The sequence below is a fragment of the Calonectris borealis genome, chromosome 3 (assembly GCF_964195595.1).
Source record: "Calonectris borealis chromosome 3, bCalBor7.hap1.2, whole genome shotgun sequence".
Classification (NCBI taxonomy): domain Eukaryota; kingdom Metazoa; phylum Chordata; class Aves; order Procellariiformes; family Procellariidae; genus Calonectris; species Calonectris borealis.
In genome coordinates this window covers 127301023-127324310 of record NC_134314.1, presented here as the reverse complement: position 1 = coordinate 127324310, position 23288 = coordinate 127301023, and the positions used below count along the sequence as shown (strand labels likewise).

General features: G+C 44.6%; 1 protein-coding gene across 3 annotated transcripts in view; it reads left to right on the top strand.

The window, feature by feature from the left end:
- The first annotated feature begins 1268 nt into the window (after positions 1-1268).
- SPTBN1 (spectrin beta, non-erythrocytic 1) overlaps positions 1269-23288 on the top strand; it is a 136248-nt gene continuing 114228 nt past the window's right edge. Inside the window, exon 1 of one of the 3 annotated variants that reach the window (XM_075147816.1) lies at positions 1269-1676. The gene's annotated coding sequence lies outside the window, so the exon portion shown is untranslated. Of the gene's footprint in view, positions 1677-1944; positions 2084-2452; positions 2618-23288 lie in introns of those variants that run through there. The other 2 variants (XM_075147815.1, XM_075147817.1) reach the window with 2 other exon arrangements.

Below are 23288 nucleotides of genomic sequence, written 5' to 3'. Positions count from 1 at the left end.
ATATGATCAGGTACAGGGAGAGCTGAAATTGCCGACTATCAGTTTATGCCTGATCTGAGAAGTGAGACCACTGGAAAGATATGGAGAAAAGGATGGCTTGTTCCAAGTGACAGATGAGGAAAAGAAACGTGCAGCAGCATTTGGAGTGAGTTCAGATAGGCAAGGGTGCATCTGTAAAGGTTACAGAAGGGGATGTGGCCGAAACTGAAAAGTGAGGTGATGAGAATCTGCGTGAGAGCATCGGCCACCCGGCTGGATAGGGCAGGCCAGCGTTCCAGGCCTTGCCCGGATAAAAAGAAAGGAGCCAAGTCCAGCTAGGGATGGTGTCCAGACCAGAGACCTGAATGACGAGTAGGGTGGTGATATTGGCTGCTGTGATTGGGACAGGAGGCAGCAGATAAGTTACTGGCCCATCTGGTTGCCACTTAGGAGCTTTCTTTTGTACATCTTGAACTGGCTTGCCATCCTGCAGGTGCCAAAAGGGCAGAATGAGATTTTAATTTGGGTGAGATAAGCAGCCTGGAAATAGAGAGGCAGATCACAGAGAGACTGTTACTGAATGTGTATGTTACATGTGTGTATTTTATGGGGCGAGTTCACCTAACAATAAGTACAGAGGGAATGACAGGTTAAGTGTCGCATTGGGACTACCACTGGACATCGGGAGTGTGAGAAGGAACGGTACGGAGGCGACTCTGGGGGAGGCAGCCTTGGAAACCAAGGGAGAACAAAATATCAAAAAGAGCCAGGCTGATAATTTTGACAGGATGGAAATGAAGCAGTATTCCAGAGATGACGCCAGGAAGTGGATATTAGAAACTTTGGCAAAGCGGCTGAGTGTGGAGGGGTAGGAGCCAGATAAGAGGAAGTTTGAGATAGGCGCAGAGGAGAGGAACTCCAGACAGCAATTAAATAATGCATTTAGGAGTGAGTGTGGGGATGAAAAGCAGGAGAGAATGATAGCTAACGAGGCAAATGAAACCAATGGTGTCGTTTTTTTTTTTAAAAAAAGGACGGACAATACTAGTGCATAACTGTATGGCAAGCGAGAGGTGAGGGAGAGCAGACAGGAGGGAATGAGAATGGGCATGAAGAGGATGGGGACACAGATGCAAGCAGAGGGGCCGGGATTAGCAAAGGGAACCTGAAGCAGAAATGCCTGCCTCTGGACTGGATGGCCAAGAGGGGTGTGGGGGAAGGAGGAAGGGCACGCTGGCTGTGTGTTAGCAATTTTCTCTAGAAAGGCATATGCAAAATCCTGCCCAGCTAGGGAGGAAGAGGGGAAGCGCAGCAGAAGGGCAGCTGGGGTTGTGTTTCAGGGGGTTGGGTTACACTGGCAAAGGGGGGCTGTTTACGTAGGAAGGTGGCAAGGCTGAGGCAGGAGAGGATGACTCTGCAGTGGAGGAAGTCAAGCCCAGGATGGGATTTCCACTAGGAATGACAGAGCAGCGGGAGAGTAGCACTGGAGGAAATGGATGCTGGGGGTGAGCCAACATTGTCTTTGCGATAGGAGAGGGTGTCAGCGGAGGAGGAGCGTGAAGCCTAGAGAGACCCAATAACCACATAAATGAAAGGAAAGGGAAGGAGAACTGGGAGCAGTTGGCAGCAGCGGGTAACGTTCAGGGGAGGCCGCTGCACGGAGGGGGAAGATCTGGGGGTGACTGCAGCAGCTCCAGGTGAGGCAGAGGCCGGGCGCGGCCCCCCCAGGCCCCTCTCCGTGACCCAGGACCCCGCCCGCCGTCAGCGGGGAAAGCGGGGCAGCCTCCGCCGAGCCGCTTGGCGCCGGTGCCGCGGCGGGGAGGGCGGCCCGGCTGCGGGGACACCTGCCGCCGCCGGGCCCCGCTCCCCGCGCCGCAGGGCGGCGGCGGCCGCTCGCCGCCTCCGCAGGGAAGGGGCGCGGGGGCGGGGGGCTGCGCTTCGCCCCCGCCCCGCCGCGCTGTCCCCGCCCCTCGCCCCTCGCAGCCGCCGCGGCCGGGCGGGCGGAGCGCAGCGCAGCGCCGCGGGGGCTGCGGGCGCTGCCGGTCACTCCCCGCCGCTGCAGCCGCCGCCGAGCAGGGAGAGCCGCCGCACGGGCAGCAGAGAGGTAGGGGCGGCCGGGCCGGGAGCCGGGAGCGGACCCCCCTCCCCGGTGTGTGTGTGTACGGCGGGCCCGCCGAGACGGTGACCGCGGGCGGCTCCCGCAGCCCCGCCGCAGCCTCTCCCCCCGCCCTCCGCTGGGGCGGGCGGGCGGGCGAGCCGCGGCCCCGGAGCGGCGCGGGCCGGGTGCGGCCTCCCCCCGTCCTCCCCGAGCTCGCCGCCCCGGCGCCGGGCTGCGCCCCCCCGGCGGGCTGTCAGGGCGCGGAGCCGCCCCGCCCTGCGGCGGCCCCGGCCCGGCCCGGCCTCTCCCCGGGGGCCGCGGCCGCCGCCCCTGCCCGCCCTCCCCGCCCGTGCCGCCTCTGCCGCGCAGCCGCACGCCCCGCCGCGGTGCGGAGAGCCGCGGGCGCGCTGCGCCTCGGGACCGCTAGTACGCTTTTTTTTTTTTTAAATATATGTAATTTTTTATTTTAATTTTTATTTTTTCTTTGGCTGCAGGCGGAGGAGGGGGCCGCTGCGGGAGCGGGCGGCGGCGGCGCGGCCGGTGTGTGGGGCGGGGTGCGGGGCCGCCCGGGTGGGGGAGCTCGGCGGGGCGCGGGGGAGCGCGGGCGGGACGGGCGTCCCTGGGGGGGCCGCACGGGGGAGGGGGGGGCGTGCTGTGGGTCGGTGGGGTCTCAGGGCCGGCTGTCAGGTCGTTACCCGCTGCGGTGCTTTGTGCTGCGGGGGTGCCGGGCTTGGGAATAATGCCGGTACGGAGCGGCGTTCGCCTTTCGCGGTAATTAGATGCGTGGCTTTGATTGCTTTCATCTTGCTGCTTTTATAGATTCTAGCGTTCCTTAAGCGAACGCACAGTTAAAAGGCGTAATGCAAGGGCTTGATTTCATTATCCCTTTTAGATAGCTCTTGCAGTTAGATGGATATAGGCCTGGATTCAACAAAAAAAATATGGCAGGCTTCTGCTAGATACTGTAAGACTGCAGCAGCTCTGAAAAATCCTTGTTCATGGCACTGGGGTCTGACGTTTTATTTAGATAGCCCTCTTTTAAGGCTGATTCTTTCGCTCTTGGAGTGATAATACAAAACTAGAGGGAGCAATTGAATTTGTGACTTGATATCTTAATTGTGAGTAAAATTGCATTCTTGTTTAGTGAAGGTGAGTAGTGATCTGTATTTCTAGATTGTACTTACTCAACATCATCCATAGGTATAAATGCTAAATGTTCAAAATCAGAAGCAGGATTACTGTAAGAGGGAATAAACATAAACTATCAAGATCCAGAGCATTCAGTGCAGTCTTCGACCTTTATTGACAGAATAGAAATATTATGAAACCTGCTTATTGAACTGTCTAGTCAGTTCAGGGAAAATACTGTTATTCACTCAGCCCTGTGAACGTATTGTGCTGAAAGACATCTTGGGGAACAATGCTCCCCGGTCTAAGGGCTACAGAGGCAGGTCGTGTAGAGTAATTTATTCAAAGAGGTATCAGCCATGTGAAAATGTCAAGGGAGACTGTGGCTCCTCAGGCCATTGCAGGAAATCTCTGCTGGAAGAAGGACTTGCAAATACTCAGAAGCCTCTGGAGGGAGAGATAGGAGAGGAAAACGTTATGGAATAAAGAGCCAGGAAGGGTGGGTGATGGCAGCTAGACGCGATTTCTAAAGAATTGTTATTATCCATTGGCATTCTTTTTTCTCGCTGTTTCTCAGTAAAACAGCAATGGCTGTTGTGATGCCTACATGACTTAGCAGTGGTTGTAGGGGTATGGGGATGGACTAGCGGGCTTGCTAATTTATCACAACCAGTGCTAGATAGGCAATAAATAAAATAGGGAATATTTTGTTACTTCATGCAGCAGCATAAACTTGGTACTAAAAAAGAGGTCAGGTTATGGAACAGTAGCTCATTTTACGTTTTTCTGTAATGCAGGTTAAGTGCAGTAAATGGTACTCACTAAAGCAGGATGCAGCATTTTTGGATGAAATAGGAGCTTGCAGCAGTTATGTGGCAAAAGGCGTTAGAGATGCTGTTTCATCTCTATGGTGGCGTGAATCCTGCAGCTTTTGTAATTACTGTGCGTTACTGAACTCTGCCTGCACACAGAAGTGGAACAGAGAGGGGACAAAGTGTTCATGCTACATGTATGGAACCCAGAATGCTGCTGCGTGTCTCTCAGACAGCTCCTTTTAAGTAGGCGTACCAAACCATTTTATGAAAGATGTTTTGTTTTTCCTTCAACATATATAAAATTTAATCAGTTAAAACCCCTTTGCTGGGTGGGCCTGTAATGCTCGTTTATATTACGTCACCTGGCTAAGGATTTATTTTTAATGTGGGTCAGTTACAGGATTTAATATTTGTAGTTGGATTACTTGTAAAATAAGCATTGTATTTCATTAGCGAGGAGTACATGGACGTATTTTGTGGAACACAGAGGAGAAGGTCTATTTATGCAGATGTTTAAGGCTCAGACTGCAAAAGTTACTTAGACAGTTAATCTCTATAGGCACCTAAATTCCTTAGTCATCTGATCTGGGCACAAGTTAAAAACCAGTATAATAGTTTATCATTGCCCGTTAGCCATGAGTCAGCTCCTAAATCCAGTCCAGGCTGGCATCTCTGACCACAGGCCTCCTGCTCGCCATTTCGTGGTTCTAGGAAAACCTTTGCAAACTGCGGTGCTCGGGCTATGGACGGCCTTACGTCAGAGCGAGGAGCCACCAGCAAACCCTCGGATCTTTTCAACTCTCAGTTGAACGAGGGGGTTGTGAAGTAGAGCAGTGCAGGCTATTTTCTGTGGCGTGTGATGCACGCCATGCCGTGGAAACTTCTGATGAGATCAGGCCAGTGCTCCATGATATAAACTGTGTAGGGCCATATAGGGCTTTTCTGACATACGAGCTCGTGCTGTGGGCTTGCTCCTGTTCCCAGCTGATGTAGCTGGGGAGTTTGCCAGTATGTTGGACCCTTACCTCTGCCTAAGCTCATGGCAACTTTCCCAAGTTAAGCCAGCGGGAATCTGGCCTAGAGATATTAAATGTGAAAATCTAGTTGTCTTCTCTTGCTTTCTAGTGTTTTTACACCTTAGAAATCATCTTGTGTTTGATTGTTATCACCAAATAACACCCGCCCGGTGAAGCAAGTGTTGGAGCCGAAATGTGTGTACTGTCAAATGGCAGCGAGGTATAATCAGTGTTCTGCAGAGGGGCTGCACTGAAGACTGCTTTCCCCAGTGGTTTTTTTTTTCCACATGTGGTTTTCATTTGTCAGATTTTTATTATTACTCTTAAAATGATCTGTTGTGAATTTGTTTTTTTAATGAACATGAGTACAATGTTGCAGCAGTTACAGCTGGACCTTTCGAGGCTTTGCTTTCCTTTAATGAAAAAAGGGTTACAGAGATATTACATGTAAGGAATTTTTCTTATGCCTAGTAGATCTCAACTTATTTAACAGCTTTAACAGAGGGATCATTTCTATACATTTAAGCGGGCAGCTTTTTCTCCATTTTGTCCAGCTTTGTTTCTTTTTCATGTATTGTTAATCCCAGACACATTTTTCACTGTCCATTCCTCATTCAAAAGCCCAGTTTTGCATGGAAAAAACTTTTGTATGTATTGTTAGTTGATGGTTGAGTTCATAACAGATTTTATAGTTGTTTGAGAAAGATGGCTAGGCAGGGTGGGGTTGCGTCTGAAAGTGTTATTTCTACTTGCAGTAAACTATATGTGATTAGGAAAAGATTTACACCAATCTATAATCTTTATGCTCAGGGATTGTATACCTCTTCCTATGGCCGAGGACAGATAGAGGTTGAGGAGTATCTCGAGCTATTGTTTTTCCGCACCATTAATGTTTTTCTCAGCCTCTTCTCCATAAGGTTTTTTTCCTTGTTCAGTGGTGAAAATTTCAGGATGTTCTTACTTTTTCATGTCTTTTCACTTTCCTCTGGCTGTTCTCTTTACATATTGCACAAACTTACATTTTTTTTCAAGCGGCGTGTTTTTTAGCACTGCCACCAGAGAAACATGCTGTTGTGCAGTCATTTTTATTTCACAATGTTTTGAATGTGCTAAGCATTAGAACTTTAAAAAGAAATGGTGTGTTGGTTTGATTTATTCAGCAACCCCTCACATCAAGAGGGCAGCAAGAACTGAAGAAAAGAGCCACTCACCGTGAAAATCTTGTGCCAACAGATGCTAACACACACCTGTTAGATACTACGAATAGACTAGCTGGTCATATCAGTCAAGCCGTTGGAACAGGAGAGGTGTGTCATTAATACCCTGTTCACAGATCTAAAAATATACTGCTGTGAAACTGTTCACAGGTAAATGTTCCAAATTAAGTAGCTTTTCTGTTTACTGGGATTCCGAACATATGCTGTTCTCTTTTTGGAAGAAGTGGCCAGATCCTGAAGTTACACCTGCTGAGCAATTTGCCCATGATCTGTGAAACGCATCCAGGAACGATGTTCTTGGATTTAGTCTTCTGGTTTTGCTTGCATATCTGCAGCTGTACACAAGAGGAAACCATTTCTCCTTCTCTGTTAAAGTCATACTGCTTGGAGTTAGTATACAATTGTAAGAATATGAAATGAGAATGCTTCTGCAAGTAATTGGAGAAACTGTGAACTTGCCATTGAAAAAGACTTGCAAAGAAGAAGTGGCAAAGGTTTTGTTTGTTTATTTTTTAAGAAAGGACTAGGGATTGACTGACAGCCCAATTTTATTGGAGTGACTACTGGGTTTGGTTTTGTTAATGACGACTCAACACAGTTATGATAGTGTGGAATGATCCCTGAAATGGGCTTCAGTTGGGGTGGGCAATTGCTAGTCCTCTGTGTAAATGAGTCTATAGGAGGGTATATGCAATATATTGGTTCTGTGAAGTTGTAAACATAGTTAAACATAGTTAAAAAGATTTAGTTTAGCTGGTGGAGGATGTAATCAGAGATGAAGATATGCAGACCTAAAGCAAACAAAACAAGCTTTTACATACTGCTTCATTGCTCGCATGATTGAATGGCACACAGGTTAATGTATTTGAAGTAGCCAACTTAATGAATAAAGCGTTTATGCTTCAGTGTTCAGTACCACTGTAGAAAGTGGTTGAATGGTGGTTGTGATCCTTCCTGGCCTTAGTCCATAGGAACTGCAGACCTTTAGTTCTGTCTTTTTTTTAAGTTTGCCTTGAGTTTTCTTAAAACACAGCATCGCTTTAAGATAATGACTGTGCTAAAATCTCACGACTCAGGGCTTCAGTTGGGTGCCTGTAGTGGTCAGGAAGGATCACCCCCCACCCCGAATTTTGTGGAGTTTTATTTTCTATTTTTCCACTTTCATGGAGGCGTTAGTGGCTGTGGGCTGGCAGTGAGCTGGGTGGGAGGTGCTCTGAGGTGATGTAGAGGCTCCTCTCGGAAGCCTGGCCCTGACATTTTAAGGTTATACTGATTGCCGAATTTGATACTAGGCAGAAATTTCTCCCAAGCCAGACCAACAGGCATCTTTGGGAGGTCTTTCATCTTCACTGTGGGATTCAGCCCCCAGTAGTATTACAGTCCCAAGTACGTGGTCAAGGTCTCCTACAAGGCGTTGTGGGGACTTCGTACTATCAAGCAGTAATTCAGATCTGCATTTTTTGTTGTAAGTTACTGCCATTTGATCCTGAATGAATCCTGTCATTCTATTGATTGATTTATAATAGAATGGCATGGAGTGTCTGCCTCTGATTCGTTCTTTTACATGATAAAAGAGCGCCTTGTGTTTGTAAGGACAAGAAAGCTGTGGGTCGATGTATATTGTTTCTTATGGCACGATGAGTGCTGGCTGACTGGGCAGGTCTAGAGCCTGGTTTACGATGGGGTCGATTTGTGGTTACTGCAGTCAGTATCGCAGAGTAGAAAATACAGTTTTGTGCAGTATGACCAAATGCTTAGTTTTTCCACTCGTGAAATCAGTTTTGCTTAGTGCCTAGACACCACAAATACTCCAGCTAATTATAGCAAGTAGCTCCTCTGGTTTTTTGGCTTAGGAGGGAAAAGGTGCTGCCTGCTGTATCTAAATTAACTTAATGTAGATAAATTTATTTTAACACCCACAGGTTTTAGTTTAGGCATCTGAGTTTGAAAGTGTTGGCTTTTGTCTGTAGCTAAACTAATTATGAGATTTTCTTCCCAAGGGCTTTCACTGACTTTTCTCTTGGTAAACAAATATTTAATTGAAGTGTTTAAGGGTGATCTGTAGCCAGCCTCTGCAGATGGAGAGCTTTGCACTGGTGGGTAGCTTGTGGCTCCAGTATGCTAGTGGCATATACCTTTATAGCAACACTGGAATGCAGCATGAAGCTAATCATTCTAGTGTGTGCTTGGAGAAAGCAGTTTTTGCCTCTCACTAGCAAATTATTGGCCTCTGTGCTTTTGGAAGGGTACTTTGGGCCAAAATCTGCCTTATGGAAGCCAGTGGGCGTTTTGATACAGGATCCTGTATCATGCGGGGGTCTAGTGAGGAAGTCAGGAAAGCTAGTGATCTTATTTCCCACTCTGCTACTTATATTATACAAAATATGAAAGCAAGGGAGTTGAGCAGCATACACTGGTTTTGGGTGCCTCAACTTTCAAAAAGTACGGGATCTGCATCTCTTGAAATTTGAACGGTCCTTCGGTCAGCCTGACTCAGAGATGATGAGTTGGGAAAAAAATGGGCTTTAAACTACCATGCTGCAGTTTACCTTAAGTTAACAGGTATTCCTTGTCATGTAGGGTCCATATGTGGTGAAGACAGCCTGGTTAGTTTAACATTTGCTTTATTTTTGTGACTTAAAATATTGTGACCTTTTTCTGTGCATATGAATAAATGAATATGAATGTAGATATGAATATGAATAGTTCTCTACAGTTTCATGATAGTCAAAGGTGAATGGATTAATTGCTAACTTTTTTTTAACCTTTTTTTAGAGTGATGTGTTCTTATTGTAATTTTAAATGCTTTTAGGAGGCCAGATCATAAGCCTGAAAAAAATCTGGTTGACTTTGGTGGAGCTACACTGGTTTGCATCAATTGAAAATCTGTCTTGCAGTCTTTAAGTTTTGATAAAACAAACACTGGAGCCTGTTGTATTTTATTCTCTTTGTGTTTTTGGCATCAGAGAAGCTTTTCCTGATTGTTTTTCTCATTTGAAGGCTGATTGTACTGATTGACCTCTTGCTAGTAAAGGGTGGGTCAGTTTACGTGGGAAAGTCTTAGTCAATGTGTCTGGGAGATAAGTGGGACTGCATCCCAACAAGCGTTGTGCATTAAATACTGGAATGTGCTGGGGATCTGCCAGGAGATTGGAAGCAGGACTATGCGACAAGCGCAAATGCAGTCACACTCTCCCTAAAATAGTAGTCTGGATAACAGGAGATCTGGAAAGTTATCACTTACCTCATTTTAGCATGAATTCTTTCCTAAAAATGGATTATTGATTGAGGGTTCAGGGGGATTTTTTTTTTTTTTTGGTAATATGTTCTGTTTGCATCTTAAGAACGTTTCAGTCCCTCTCAAGTCTTTAGCTGAAGGCAGGATAGGACTGCAGGTAAGAATGAAAAAGCTGTATTAAAACCATACAAGTGAAGCACAAACCCTGCGGTCCCAGCTTAGGGAAAGCTGTTTATATAATCTTCATTGTTATCTGAATGAGAAATGAGATGGATTTTTATCTTAGTGTAGTAGTGTCTTCAAATTCGTCTTGAACTGCCTGGAAGTATCAAGGCAGAGATAAATTGGTTCAGCAGCCTCGGACATGCCTGGACTGGTTGTTGGCGATGGGATTTTGGCACAAGACACTGGATGCAAGCAATCAGTATTTGGATATTAAAATGAACAGCGGTTTACCACTGCAGACCGTATATGGTTTTGTTTAAGGGTAAAAATAAGCAAATTTGATTTTCCACCCTGTGTCAAATTTGTAAACAGAAGAATCTGATTGTGCAGCTTTAGTCGTTGGCATAAGCCATTTAAACTTAAAACCTGTGATGCCTAAATTAGTTTCTTACAGAAAGAGGATGAGTTAGCTTCTAAATGGGATAGTGTGAGGAAAGTGCAGGGGCTGGGGTGGTTGATCGTTTGGAGCAAGGTTGTAATACACCGAGTCAGCAGGTGGTTGTGTTTAGCCCTGGTGCAAATCTGCTGTGGGAAATTACGGATTGAAATAACTGTTCCCTGGATGCATGTTTGCATTGCTGCAGGGACCTGGACAAGGAACTCAGTAAAAGGGAAAATAAAAGTGGAAATGTTACGGAATAATGAGATTCAGAACAAAAAGTCTGGACTACTGTAAGTTGTGACCTTTTAGTGCATGCAGATTTCGAGACAAGTGATAAGCTGCACTTTTTAAAAGGCAAATGGATTACTTCATTTGTGATCAGCTTCTGGTCTGCACTACAAGTCTGGGATCAGTTTAGCCCTTGAGGACCACACGATGTAACTCTCCCATCGTGCCTGTACCAGAACTGAAATCTCTGGCCCCAGGTATTTGGTCCACACGGCCTGTGCTTGGAGAAGAGCAGTTTTATGTCCCCTGAGCCGCAGTCCCTGAGCTTCTCTGTGGGGAGGAGACTTATTTAGCCCGTTGTGCAGCAGCAGCTGCAAGGCTGCTTTATGTTATGCTGGTTTACAACACATCGGGAAAGGAAGGCTGTTGCACTGGCTCAGGATAAAGTGGGGCACAGTGGTTACGCTCCAAAGTTTGTTTTGGGAGAGGATGTGGCATACCAGATACACCCGCTCTGCACCACGGGGGGATTCCCTGACCCCAGCTGGCCCATTAAGCCAGCTTTGCAGCTTTCCATCGCAGGAGTGTGTAAAGTAGCTTTATTGCTGGTCAGGATCTGGCTCCAAGGAGTGATGCTTGCCTAAACTCAGGTAAAAGGTAAATAGAGGTAAAGTAAAAAAATGCAGTCCAATTGAGTTTCACTGAGCTTTGTCTTTTTCAGTCTTGCACACCTTCAGATCATCTCTATGTATTAGGAGGTATAAAAATTTCCAGAAATTGCACAGTTTACGTAAAAGATGTGAATAATGGCTAATAATACGTTAAACTGCCTTGAGGAGCTGAAAGATGGGGGAAGTAGGTTATTTTTAGAGATCTATTCCCATTGTATGCTAGACAAACAAGAATAAGATGACTTTCAGTTAAACATATACCACAAAGAATTAAAGATATTTTTCCCAGACAAGTATTGAAGTAACCATAGTGTAGTAATGGTCTATACGATCTGTCAGATTAGTAATGAAATTCTCAACTGTATTCTTCACTTAGTTTAGTAAGAAAAGAGGGATCTTTATGCTTATTCTCATTGCAATATTATGATTCTTCTTTCTCTGTGATGCTTAAGAACGAAGGATCTGAATCCCTAGTTGTGCCAAGTTATATAGCTACATCCCAGCATGTGAAGCTGTGCTGATTTACATCATCACAGTGTGTGGCTTGAGGTTTTAAATCATCTTCATGTAAAAATATGCAGAAGAACATATCTGAGATAATTTTGTATTGCTCAGTTACATTTTTGAACCACGTTAGAAACATAAAGATTGTAAAAAATGTGAAGAGATACCAAAATGTTGGTAAATAAGTCTAGGAGCCAAGGATGATGATGCCCTCTTTGTGGGCAGGTGTGGGTGATAGGGAGCACATAGCTCTTATCTTATCTGTGTTTTTAGTCTAAGTAATCCTAATCGGGTAGTAAATCCTGAGTGAGATTATGCTGCTGGAGTGTGTGTAACAAAGATCAGCATTTAGATACGCTGTAGGGGTATAGCAGGATCTAGAGATGCTTGTTTAGATATTTATTGCTTGTAGGCTGAGGTAAACCAGAAGATTGATTGCTTTAACTAGGATCTTCTCCTGAACAAGTGGAAAAGAAAGACCGTGAAGACTTAATGATCTGCTTGCTGAAGCAGAGCTGACAGGTGAGGACCACATGGACATACCAGTGATAGGTGGAGCACTGAGTTGGCGGAGAGCATGCCAACCATTTTAGAGATGTTTCTACAGCTGTTGCTGACTAGCAGAAAATAATGTGAATCACTTGGGGTTGCAGTGGCTCAGCTTGCTGTGAGAGCTGAAAGAGTCACAAGGTTCCTCAGATTCCTGGCATGGGGCGATGAACCTACATGTCACCTTAAGGGCAATTTGCAGAGCAGCGCATCCACATTATTCCGGGGTGCTTTTAATGGTAGTACAGCTGTTTTCATTTTTAACTTCTGGTTGTCATAAGCTGTGGCGGGACGCCAAGGAGCCATGGAAGAGCTTTGGGCCTGAAATTAATTTTCGGCAAACTCGGTGAGATTGGTGCTTGTAGCAGTCTTGCCATTAAAAGTTTTAAGCATATTTTGATATAAATGCATCTCCTTTCTGATATTTAGTAGCTTGGCCATAATATCACTTGATGCTCAGAAGAGAGATAGGAGGGCATGCAAAATATATATAAAACAAGGACAAAAATAACTTTGTATATGTTTTTAATGTTCTGTTTTGTGGATTGATCAAAATGTTGCAATTTTAAAAGACTAAAATGCTTGATGGTAATGAATGTTGAATGTCACTATGCAGGAAGCATGACTACTTTATCAGAGGGAATTTCCAAACTGTATTCCAAGCTTGTTATTAAAGGCTTAAAGAGATGGGCAATTCACCTTGGGGTAACTGTCCTGAAACTGCTTATGCTTATAATACGTATAAATAACTATTATGCAAATATTACTGCAATAACAAACCGTATTTTGAATTTGCTTTGTGCCTCATAGTGGTTCACACGCTGGTCAGAAGTATTTGCAGTATAAACTTGATAGGTCTTGAGGGAACGTATGTGTTGGTATTAGATGGTGGTTCTCGTTATGTTTCTGTTTGAACCTTATATTCACGGGCCTGGTTTGGCAAAGGAGCTCAGCACCTGGCGAGTGAGGTGGGGAACACGATCCCAGTGTGAACTTACTCTTTGTGGTTTAAGATTGGGGTCTTGGACCTCTTGACCACGCAAAAGGTAGACCCGCACATTTATCTTCACACTGTGTTTTGCCTGTGCGTGGTGTTACAAGACTGAGATCCCAACCTGTCTAATCCTGGGTGAGCTGCTTTCTCAAGCAATGAGATGTTCGTGTCAAGGTGCTAACAGTGGCACTGCAGTGGGCTGAGGCTGGGATGTTGGCAACTCTTCAGTCACGTTTTTTTGGAATGTGGAGCGTGGTCCTAATGAGTGTTCCTAAAGATTTTGGTTGAATTGCTCTTGTAAATGGCGAACTCATTTGTTTTGTTCCAGTGTTCTAAATGATAATCTTGTTTTCCTGAAACAGAAAGTACTTAAGTTACCTGTATAGTGAAAAAATATTTAACTTTGGTGAAATATACCACTTTTTCCCTGAATTAGCCTCAGTGTATAGCAGCAGACTGGAATGTTTTGTAGATAGTTTCCTTCCTTGATTATCTTGTTAAAATGAAAGAAAGCTTCCCATTTTTCTTGTCATCAGGAGCAATAAATTCTTGTTCCTTTTAAAAATCTGTCCGTTCTGGTTTTGACTTTCATTAACTACTGCCTGGAAAACGCAGGTGTTTCTCTCTTTTCTTCAGAGAGCTGGAACTCTTTTCTGCAGTCAACCTGAAGGGCACAGTTCACCTTTGGGAAATGCCAAGTGGAAGATTGGTGGGTGCTGAAACTGCAGTGACCATGGTTTTAGCACTTCCAGATCTGCTGGCTTTCAGACATCAGTGCCAGGAAAAAATTGCAGTATTCACTTTTAGTTCTCTGGGCAGAATACAATTTTTAAGTCAAGACTTTAGAGTGTATCAGAAATCAGAGGTTGGTTGGCTACTGTTTTTTGCTTGTAAATGCTAACGTTTTTTGTGCTGTACATGGTCTTTGAATATTGCACCTTAGGAATTTGTTCCCCAGAATCACTTAGAAAACCCTTTGCTACTCCTCTGAGAAGTCAGTGAGCTGTCTTGGAGACATGATGTGACCTGCCAGAGAGCACCCGGTTCCCTGGGGTGGTGGTTTCCCAGTCGGGGTTATGGTGGGTTTGGGAAGCTTTTGAGGAGGGTCACAGTTGTTTTTTCGGGTATTTGGAGCCACACAAACACGGGATCACAGCAGAAGAAAGTGTCTGAACCTCTGCTTACCAGGGTTCTGTTCAACATAACTGCTGTTAATTTTTACGTCTGAAAAATGCTCTGCTGTTAGTGCCGCTTTCAAAAGATGCGATCTTAGAGGTTAAAGCCTAATGACCTAGTGCCCAAACTTGCTGCCTATTTTCTTCTTAATAATACTACTATGAAATAATTGTGTTAACAGCATATTCCCGCTTCTGATGCGCTGCTACTGTATCAGTAGAATGACCAAGTAAGTCTTGCCTGGGGTTTCGGTTTCTCATGTAAGGAGTGATGAGCCAATTTCCAGAAGAAGTGACATATTTGGGGAAATGATGCGGTCTTTGTATTTGGATGACTGGCCCTTGGCATGTTTTGATGTTGATTTGTTGCTAGTGGACCCGGGTCTCTTGGGCAATGAAGAGTTATCCTTGGTCTGTCAGTACTGAGTTATTTCACCCTGGCCTGAACAAGGGTGCCTGATGTTGGCAGTCCGATAGCCGTGCAAACTAGCCTCACGGGAAGCTCCAGGAAATATAATGGGATTGATTTGAATGGTCAATAGCATAGTTAGTATTAGCATTGTGTTTAATAGTATATTGTTTAAAAGTTGTATTTTCTGCAGGGGAAAAACCAACCAACCAAAACTTTCTTCCTGAGTTAGCCTGTAGCCTTCATTCTGAAACCAGTATCTGTAGCGTCAACAAAAAGGGGGAGGAGGCTTTGTAATTTGAGTATCATAGCAAAAAGAAACCAAACAAAGAAGAAATGCAGCTGAGGGGATTTTTATACAAGCCTCTAGTTAATTTTAGCTGTGGGGCCTGTTGTTTTTTTTTTTTTAAATTATTTTCAATTTCAAGGACTGTTGTGGAGGGATGAGGAAGAAAGGAGCTATTGTCCCAGTTAGTCACACTGCAGTGTATGCCTGCCTCCTAGCTCTGTTCTTAGCTGTAGCCTGAGGTAACACCTGGTTGGTTTTAGCAGCTAGATGTGTTGAGAAGCTGTCATAATTACCAATTTTATGCTTTTGCTGCATGGTGGTTTCTGTTGGAGACTATGATAAATTTCCCCAACTCTGTTTCCGTGCAGAATCCAAAATGGCATGGAAAGCACAAGCCTTATGCACAAAATGACTGTGTCAGTCCCTTCTTTGATTGCTCTCACTGTATTACAGTGCCATGATTGTAAGTCGTCCATAAAGTCAGTGCATTGCTTAAAACAGGCCATTCCTTTTGCAATTGCTATTACAATTCCAATATTCAAATATTAAGCCTTCCCTACAGCGTTTGAAATAGCTATGAACAGAGAAATTCTTTCATTAGTTTTACCAGAGAAGTTAAATGTTCAGCGTGTCAAAGGTTTGCTCCCAAGGCTGGAGCTATGTAGGCATTAGGCTGAGGCTTCTTCAACTCTAATCTGTTGTTATTGTTGAACAAAGAGTACAAATGGGTGGGAGAAAGAAAGAAGCAGGAAATGGACCAAAACAAAGTGGAGAGTGGAGATCTAAAATCAAATGGAGGAAATAATGGACCAGAAGGAATGCAAAAGTAAAAATACGCATTCAAAATAGAAAACTGCATTCACAGAATTCCATGAGGACAAGACTCTGATCCTGGCTTTGATGCAAATGGAGGCGTAACAGTGACTTGGGTAGCAGGCAGCACCCTATCCAGTTGGCAGGGGGTGTAAGAAAGACCTGCCTCCTATGTGGAGGCTGTGGGTTCAACCCTGTGTGTTTATGGCAGGAGGACTGAAAATTGTGTCAAGCCACTAATTGCCCTTTGGGAGGCCACTTACAAGGATGGGTGCAATCTGAATGATTGAGCTGGGTGGGAAGATCAAGGGCTTGGCAAGTTCAAATGTGTGCACTTAGTGCCGATACCCTCAGCCTACATGCTGTACGAATGCACAAATCAAAGGCAGGTGTTTATTTTCCCTCCCCCAATGTTGTTGTACATTAACTAATGTAAAATTTAATAATAAAATACCATTTCAGCAAAATCGTTTCCTTAAACTTGCCATCAACAAAAGATGTATTGGAAAAGAGAATTTCCTCTAGGGTGAAATAGAGGACAAACAAACGGAAATGACCACTGTGTATTTAATAGGGAAAAAAATGTACTTGTCATGTGGCTTGAATGTCGTCATAATGATATTATGAAGTAAGGAAGGGAACCAAACAATGCACACCTTTTTTCATGGAAATGAAGTCTAGAAAGACTTTCAACAAACACCGTTTAGCCAAAATGAGTGGTTGAGTTGTCATCTGCCATAAAAGAAAATCTAATTTGTCCATATAATCCTGTTGGTCCAGGTGAGCGATGAGAGTACTGTTCTTCTAATTGCCTTTGAAGTTCAAAGTGAAAAGAGATCCTTTTTTCTGTTCTGTTCTCTAGCTTGGCTTCTACGGGTAGGAAGGAGACCAGCAGTAATATTTCATTTATCAGCTTAACTTCGGTTGAACGAACCCACTCTGATGGTCAGCCATTATAGGCTGCAGTCCTCTTAGAAAAGAAGACTAGAGCAGGTTATTTCCCCGCAGTCCCCAGCGGTGTGATGGAGCACTTGCTGTGCATTTCCCAGCTGTGTTTCATCAAGGGCCTTGCTGACCTTTTCTGGAACAGGGAAACTGAGGCAGAGAGGGGCCAGCTCATCGCAGCAAGGCTGGGCGTCAGGCCCCAGAGTGTCAGGGCTCGTCCCAGCCCCACGCCTGGACCCCACGGCCTGGCCGGGCTCCCCAGGGAGAGCCGAACGCCCCTGCCCTGCTGTTTCATGCTGCTGGGACATGGAAGGTGGGTGCTCTTTGACTGGAGATTGCTCGCACTCAGGCAGGGTGGATCCCAGCAAGGCAAAACTGGAATGATTTTGGTCTCTGACGCTATTATGTGTGGCGTAATGGGCTTGTCCTGGATTTACCCCAGGAGAAATGCCATTTTGGATTGGGTGACATGTACTGTCAGACTGGCCGCTGGTGGTAAGTGAAGAGGCACGGTAAATCTCCGTGTCGTCAGGATGTCTGGCTGCATTGCAGAGGAATCACAGTACTTTAGCGGTGCTAACACTCTCCGTCCATGCCCCAGCAGCTGGCTTTGGAGTTCCCACCCTTAGGAGGTGCTCCAAGAAAGGGAAGGTCCCTCTGTGTTCTCCCACCTATCCTGGCACCAAGCCATATGTCTCTGGTCACAGCTTTACGCTCACCAAACTTGCTCTCTAACCAAAATAAAGCCCAAAGCATGTAAACCCAAAGGGGCATGATCAAGCTGAATTTCAGTCGCAGATGAAACACCGGGAAAAAACCATGCTATTCAGAGTGGAGGATGTCATGGCTGGTCATACACCTAGCTCACACAATTTGGTCCTGGTTCACAATGGCCTCAGGTTGCTGTTCCGGGTCTCTAAAATTTTTCTTTTGACCAGATCACCTGTTGATGTAAGTAGAGCTGGTGTTATTTAAGCATGTCTATTTGCATTAGATTTGTATTAGATTCCTGAGATCTAGTACTTGTGCCTGCATTCATGCTGAAGGTAGCTTTCTTGGCTTGAATATTTGTTATTACCTTTAGTAATCAAGGTAGAAGTTAGTAGCTTGTCTTTGGAAGGTAATGTTAATGCGCGTGAAATGTTTGTTAGTGGTTTGTGTGCCGTATGTTGTGCAAAGAACCGACCTGCAGACCAGTGGTATCCCCTGGTAACGTCTTTACTTGAGTCCTGTTAACCACTTTAAATACAAAGATGTTGACGTACTTTTAATGCCGTGTTAGTGCTTGCTTGGGCAACCAGTTAAGTGCATTATTTAAATTTGGTAATGTACTGCCGAGATTAAATTCTGGACACTGGCATTGTTATGTGGGCAAAACACGCCCATAGGCTGCAGGGCTGGCCTCCCGAATGAGTTAATTTTTATTCTCCTCTATGTTACATTTTAGTTATCATGGAAAAAGAAGATGGCTCAACAGTGTCAGCTCTGGATAGTACACGTTTGCAGGTTGTGCATTTCCGAGAATATGTGATGGCACTTCCCCGTTCTGTCAGTGATAGATCCTAATGCCTCCCGTCACGTACCAGCTTCACCGTTCTCTGTTTGACGTCCTCAGCATCTTTTGTCTAATTCAGTTTTTTTCAGTTATATTTTCATTTCTAAATGTTGTTTAAAAAAATGTGTGGTGGCACATGGTCTCTACAAGCAAGTAGTGGTGCTCATGAACCTGCCGGTATTTGCCCAAGTTGCTGCAGCGGTGTCTTGAATTTTTTTGAATGACTTTTGGCATATACGAAAGTAAAAGTATCTGAAATAGCTTGAGGGACTTTGGCTTCAGTGCTCATTTCTCATTGACAAACACTAATTATTTAGCAACATGAATCAGATCTTGGGAGGCTTTTTTTAGGATCAGTTCCCATGTCTTCTTTCCTGAGCCGTGATTCGATCATAGTGAGAAAAGCAGTCTCAATAAATGATTGGGCAAGCATGTGTGCTCTGCTACCAAAGGATTCTGCACAAATCTGAGACTTACTCTGCAAAGACTTAGGAACAGGTCCATTACCCGTCTTGGAAAAACTGCTGCATTTGAAACAAGGCCTCTCCCTGGGCTCCTGCACAGCTGCACTTCAGCCCTGGTTGACTGTGTCCTGGCTTTTAAGCTGGTTTTCTGTCTCCCCATTTTTTCTTACTGCAATCTACGTGATTGCCTTGAAATGCTCTTGTGAAGGTCATTTTGCTAGGGCATTTTGCCATTCTGAAATAGCCTCACTTGTTCTCTAAAATTACAAGTATTGGTAAAATACCAGCTTACTCGGTGCAGCCTAAACACGAAGGCAAGCTGATACTTGCCAGACTCAGAGAGATGTACTTCAAGGGTGGAAACAACGGCCTTTACACTAAATAACTTAATTTTTATGACTGCAACAAATTTGACTTTTTCAAATAGCTTAAAATCAAGACCAGCTTTGTAAAGGTGAGCAAAATTGAAAATTATGTGAATAAGAATGCTGATACTTTTTCTGGAGGGAAAAAAAAAAGTTGTTTAGACTTATGGCTGCCATTTCTCGATAGGGTTAAATTGCAGATCCCTTGTCCTCAACTTGCTCATAAACCACCTTTGATGAAATTAATAGCAGATTGAAGTGGGAGGAAGGAGAAAAAACAAAGAAAAAAGCCTTAGCATCATTCATGGGGCTAGAGAATTCCTGCGTAGCCCCGTGACCACCCGATACTCTCAAAGCTCCTCTTCTCCCGGGGATGTTTTGTGGCCTGGCTTCAAGTGTGTCCGCTTTCCCGTCTGAAAAATACTGACGGGTCTAATTTTTTATTGGTTAAAAACTTTGTGGGTATTACCTGGACTTGCAGAGAGGATAACAACCCCCTTCTGCCTGCTCCGATCCTGTGAGCCTTCAGAAAGCCTCGGCAGGGCGAGGGGTCCTGAAAACCCCGTGCTAGAGAGAGAGCTGCTGTAAACTGTACTGTTCAGGCTAATGAAAGGAGAGAGGTGACAGGTTTGCCTTAGGCTTGGGGCATCGGAGACCCAATTCGTTTTGATGGGAGTTGTTGGTGTCTAACACCTGTAAAAATAAGCTTCTAGCATTGTGCTGGTTTTGAATCTTGGTGCTGTCTCTTTTGTGTCAAATAAGGCGCATGGAGAAATTGTTACTTTGAGGGGTAAAAGCATTATTTTTGATATTTTCTGCTAGTTCTATTGCCAAAGGGATGATGATGAGGCTAATTTTTAACTCATCAGTTGAAATGGTTAATTAATTTGTTGTTTCTGCCCTTGTGCTCATCGCGCAGTAGCTGTGCAGTTACCGCTGTCTCTCCCCAGATGCCGTTCGGTGTACTCTTGCCTGTTCAGAGTGTGTGTGTGTGTGTCGAAGGGGGCACTCGGTACCCAGCGATTGTGCCTTCTCTTAACAAGAACAAACTGGACATAAAGCTTTTCTAGCACTCAGTGGCAAAAGTCCATAGAGAAAGGTTTTACCTAACAGAGAGGTAAAATGAAAACAAGAGTACCCATTTCCACAAATGCACAGTCTGTTACCTTGTTTGTTTGTTTATTCCTCTAAACAATTGACTCTCATTTTGGACAACTGGTGATGACTCTTTTTTCAGCTTTTAACTTCTCTGCGGTTGGGTTAGTCCTGGCTGACACCTGTATAAAGAGCTTAGACCCTCCCCTTAGGCTGGTTGGAGTGGGAGATGATATCATTGATTCCACTTTTGGCGTTGGGAGGAGACTGTGAGTGAAGAGTAATTCTTGTTCTGTGAAACGACAGTCCTGGTATCTGGTTGGGTGCGTCTCAGAGGTAAGGCGGTAGCTGGCAGCCGTTGGTTTGTAGACTACGGCCGAGGCTGTCTGTAATGTCCTGCTCGCTGGGATCCCCTCCCGCTCTGTAACCCACACCCCTACGCTTGTTTGTTCTGGTTTTGGCCAGTTTGGAGAAATGCCTTGCTTTGCTGTATCTAGTGCTATCGTTTGACGCTACAGCTCTCTTAATACAACAAATCCAGCCAGGTATGAGTATGCTGAAAGCCAGAGAGTTGCACCAATGCTGAATGTGACCTGTGATGTTTACAGTAGGTGCCAGAAATGCTTATTCTAAGGTATATTAAGCTTCAGGGGAAATGGCCTGTTTTAAATCAGTGTCTGTGTTTCTGTTACTGCCGTATGTACGGGCTCCCAGTGTTAACTCGGGGTTGGATAGTCCCCAGAAATGTGATAGTGATTTTGAGTTTCACCCCCTCCTGTATTCCCTGCAATAGTATCTTTTAATCTTGTGCTGCGCCAGGGTACTGAGAGAATCTGATAGCAGCCACTGGTGAAGTGAGCAGATGAATACAGAGGGCTCTTGTGCTGAGTGCCGTCGTTTTTGAAGTTGGAGGCTTTCAGCAGCCTTCAGAGGTTTTATTTTAAATCAGGATTTCTATTAATCTTTCAGTTAATTTCCCTGTTCTTGCATAAATTCACAGGTTGCAAAAAGATTCTGGAACAGTAATACTGCTCATATCCATTTTATATTGAAATACATCATGATAGGCTCCGACAAGCGTGCAACAGAATTAAGTTGCCAAACAATCTCTATTTTGTTATACAGAAAGTATGATAATTTTGAACGGTATGAAGTTTTAATAGGCATTAAATCTTTGTAAAATGTCCAGCATAACTCTTCTGTGTCTGCAATGCATAAGTAATTAAGCCATGTCAAAGTCAAGCAAGCACAAATCCCCTTTATACCATACTGTACCATCTGTCTAATCTGCCTGTGTCAAATATGGCTTGTTTGGGTCTGTCCTTCTACAGTCTGTTCTGGATAGATTAAATTAAAATTTTTGGTCAATGAATATTTTTCTCTTGATGTTTGTAACTCAGGTAATAAACATGTTTTTCGTGCTGGTTTTGTAACCTGTTTGGTAAACAAGAATGTGGTAGTCAGCACAAATATCTTTTTGTCATGGTTGGCCAGAATGTTTTTACAGCTACAGCACCTTTTCAGCAGTTTCTGAGTATAGTATTAATGTGAAATATCTGAATGAAGGGATTGTACTTCAGGCACTTGCAGGGTGACAAGCACCAAAATGGATAGTGTAGATTCATCTATTGCCTAGAGCTTGTTTTCTGTTGATCCACTGCTACCCTGGAAAGGCTCCATTCTGTTTGCCTGGAACTTGCATTAGTTTTGTGGAATGTCAGAAATGAATATTTGAAAGAGCTTACTGTTTCATTTCTATTTCATTTTGCCAGTCTGTGTGAGCTGTAAGCTGTCCCTTCTAAATGCTGGAGGAGTGCAAGTAATAGTATTGCAGTATGACAAAAATAAACCCTGAATTTTGCAGGTAACCTTTTCTTTTGACATCTTTCCAAAAGCAAACTGATGCAGTGACATACATCCTTGTGGATTACAAAGGATGCTAATGTGACTGTTGCTCTACTGGCAGCTCCTGTTCCAGCGAAGGAAGCTCCAGTTCGTGCAGTGCTGGCTCTGTGTGCCATGGGCATTAACATGTGGTTGCATAAATACCGCGCTGTGGCACTGTCTGATGATTTGCATCTATCTCCATCTTCTGCACATAGATGTGACTGGCTTTTAGCCAGAGAATAGCGAAGCTCTCAGGGTTCAGAAATCCTGTGCCTGCTGAGGGCTCTCCAGGGGAGAGCCAAACCTTCCCGCACTGGCAGGCTGCTCCTGCCGCCGCAGTGGGTTGCAGCCCCTGCCCTTGAGCAGTGCAGGGTAGCCCGCAGGAGAGATGCTCAGGAGCTCAGGGTAGGAGCGTGACTCATGCATCTACGTGACTCGCAACTTGTGTTGGCAAACTATCAGCTTTGCACCCCAGCTCTGCTGCTCCTGCGCCACGTCTGCATTGCCTACAAGTGTCTGCACACCCAGCCTCCGTTTTGGGGTGTGCCAGCTCACTCCTACGGCTTGGGAACTTGAGTTTTCTCTCCGGGGCTATTATTAAAGGCAGCATAGATACAGCCTGCGTTCATCATTACCCTCTCAAGAGAACCAGATTGCAGAGTTTTTCCTGAGATACCCGTTTGGAAAAAGAAGCCAGGGACAATCTAAAAATTCTGCATTTTTACGTACTCAGTCCCATTGCTGCGCTCCACATCTCACCACCTTCCCCTAGCCTCACTTAAATTTTTTTTTTTTTTTTACCTTCACTTGCATGTGCTTTACGCGGAGGGATTCCTGCTCTCAAGACAGCTGAGCCTGATGTACAGTGCCATGCCGAAGGGAAAGCAAACTCCAGTCATTCAGGAATTAAAATGGCTGAATCATTGTGTGGTGAGGCAGTGTGTTAAGATGGAGTCTACCAAGCAGATCATTCTAGAAATAGGAGGGGGCAATTTTGCTGTCACCGTTGAAATTAATGAGGCCTCTTTCTGTATGTTGTGTTGACATTGATGCCATCACTACTAGAAATGTTTTATATAAAATTCCTCCTTCAGTGCTTCATTCTGTCCGCTGTAATACCAAGTGTTGCACAAATAGAAACTAACAGCGGGATCCTTAGGAAAAGAAAGGGCTAAGCAATGATTGTAGGTCTGTTTTAACCTCTTGCTGCTGGAGAGTAGTATAATTGAAAAGCTAACATAGTGTAA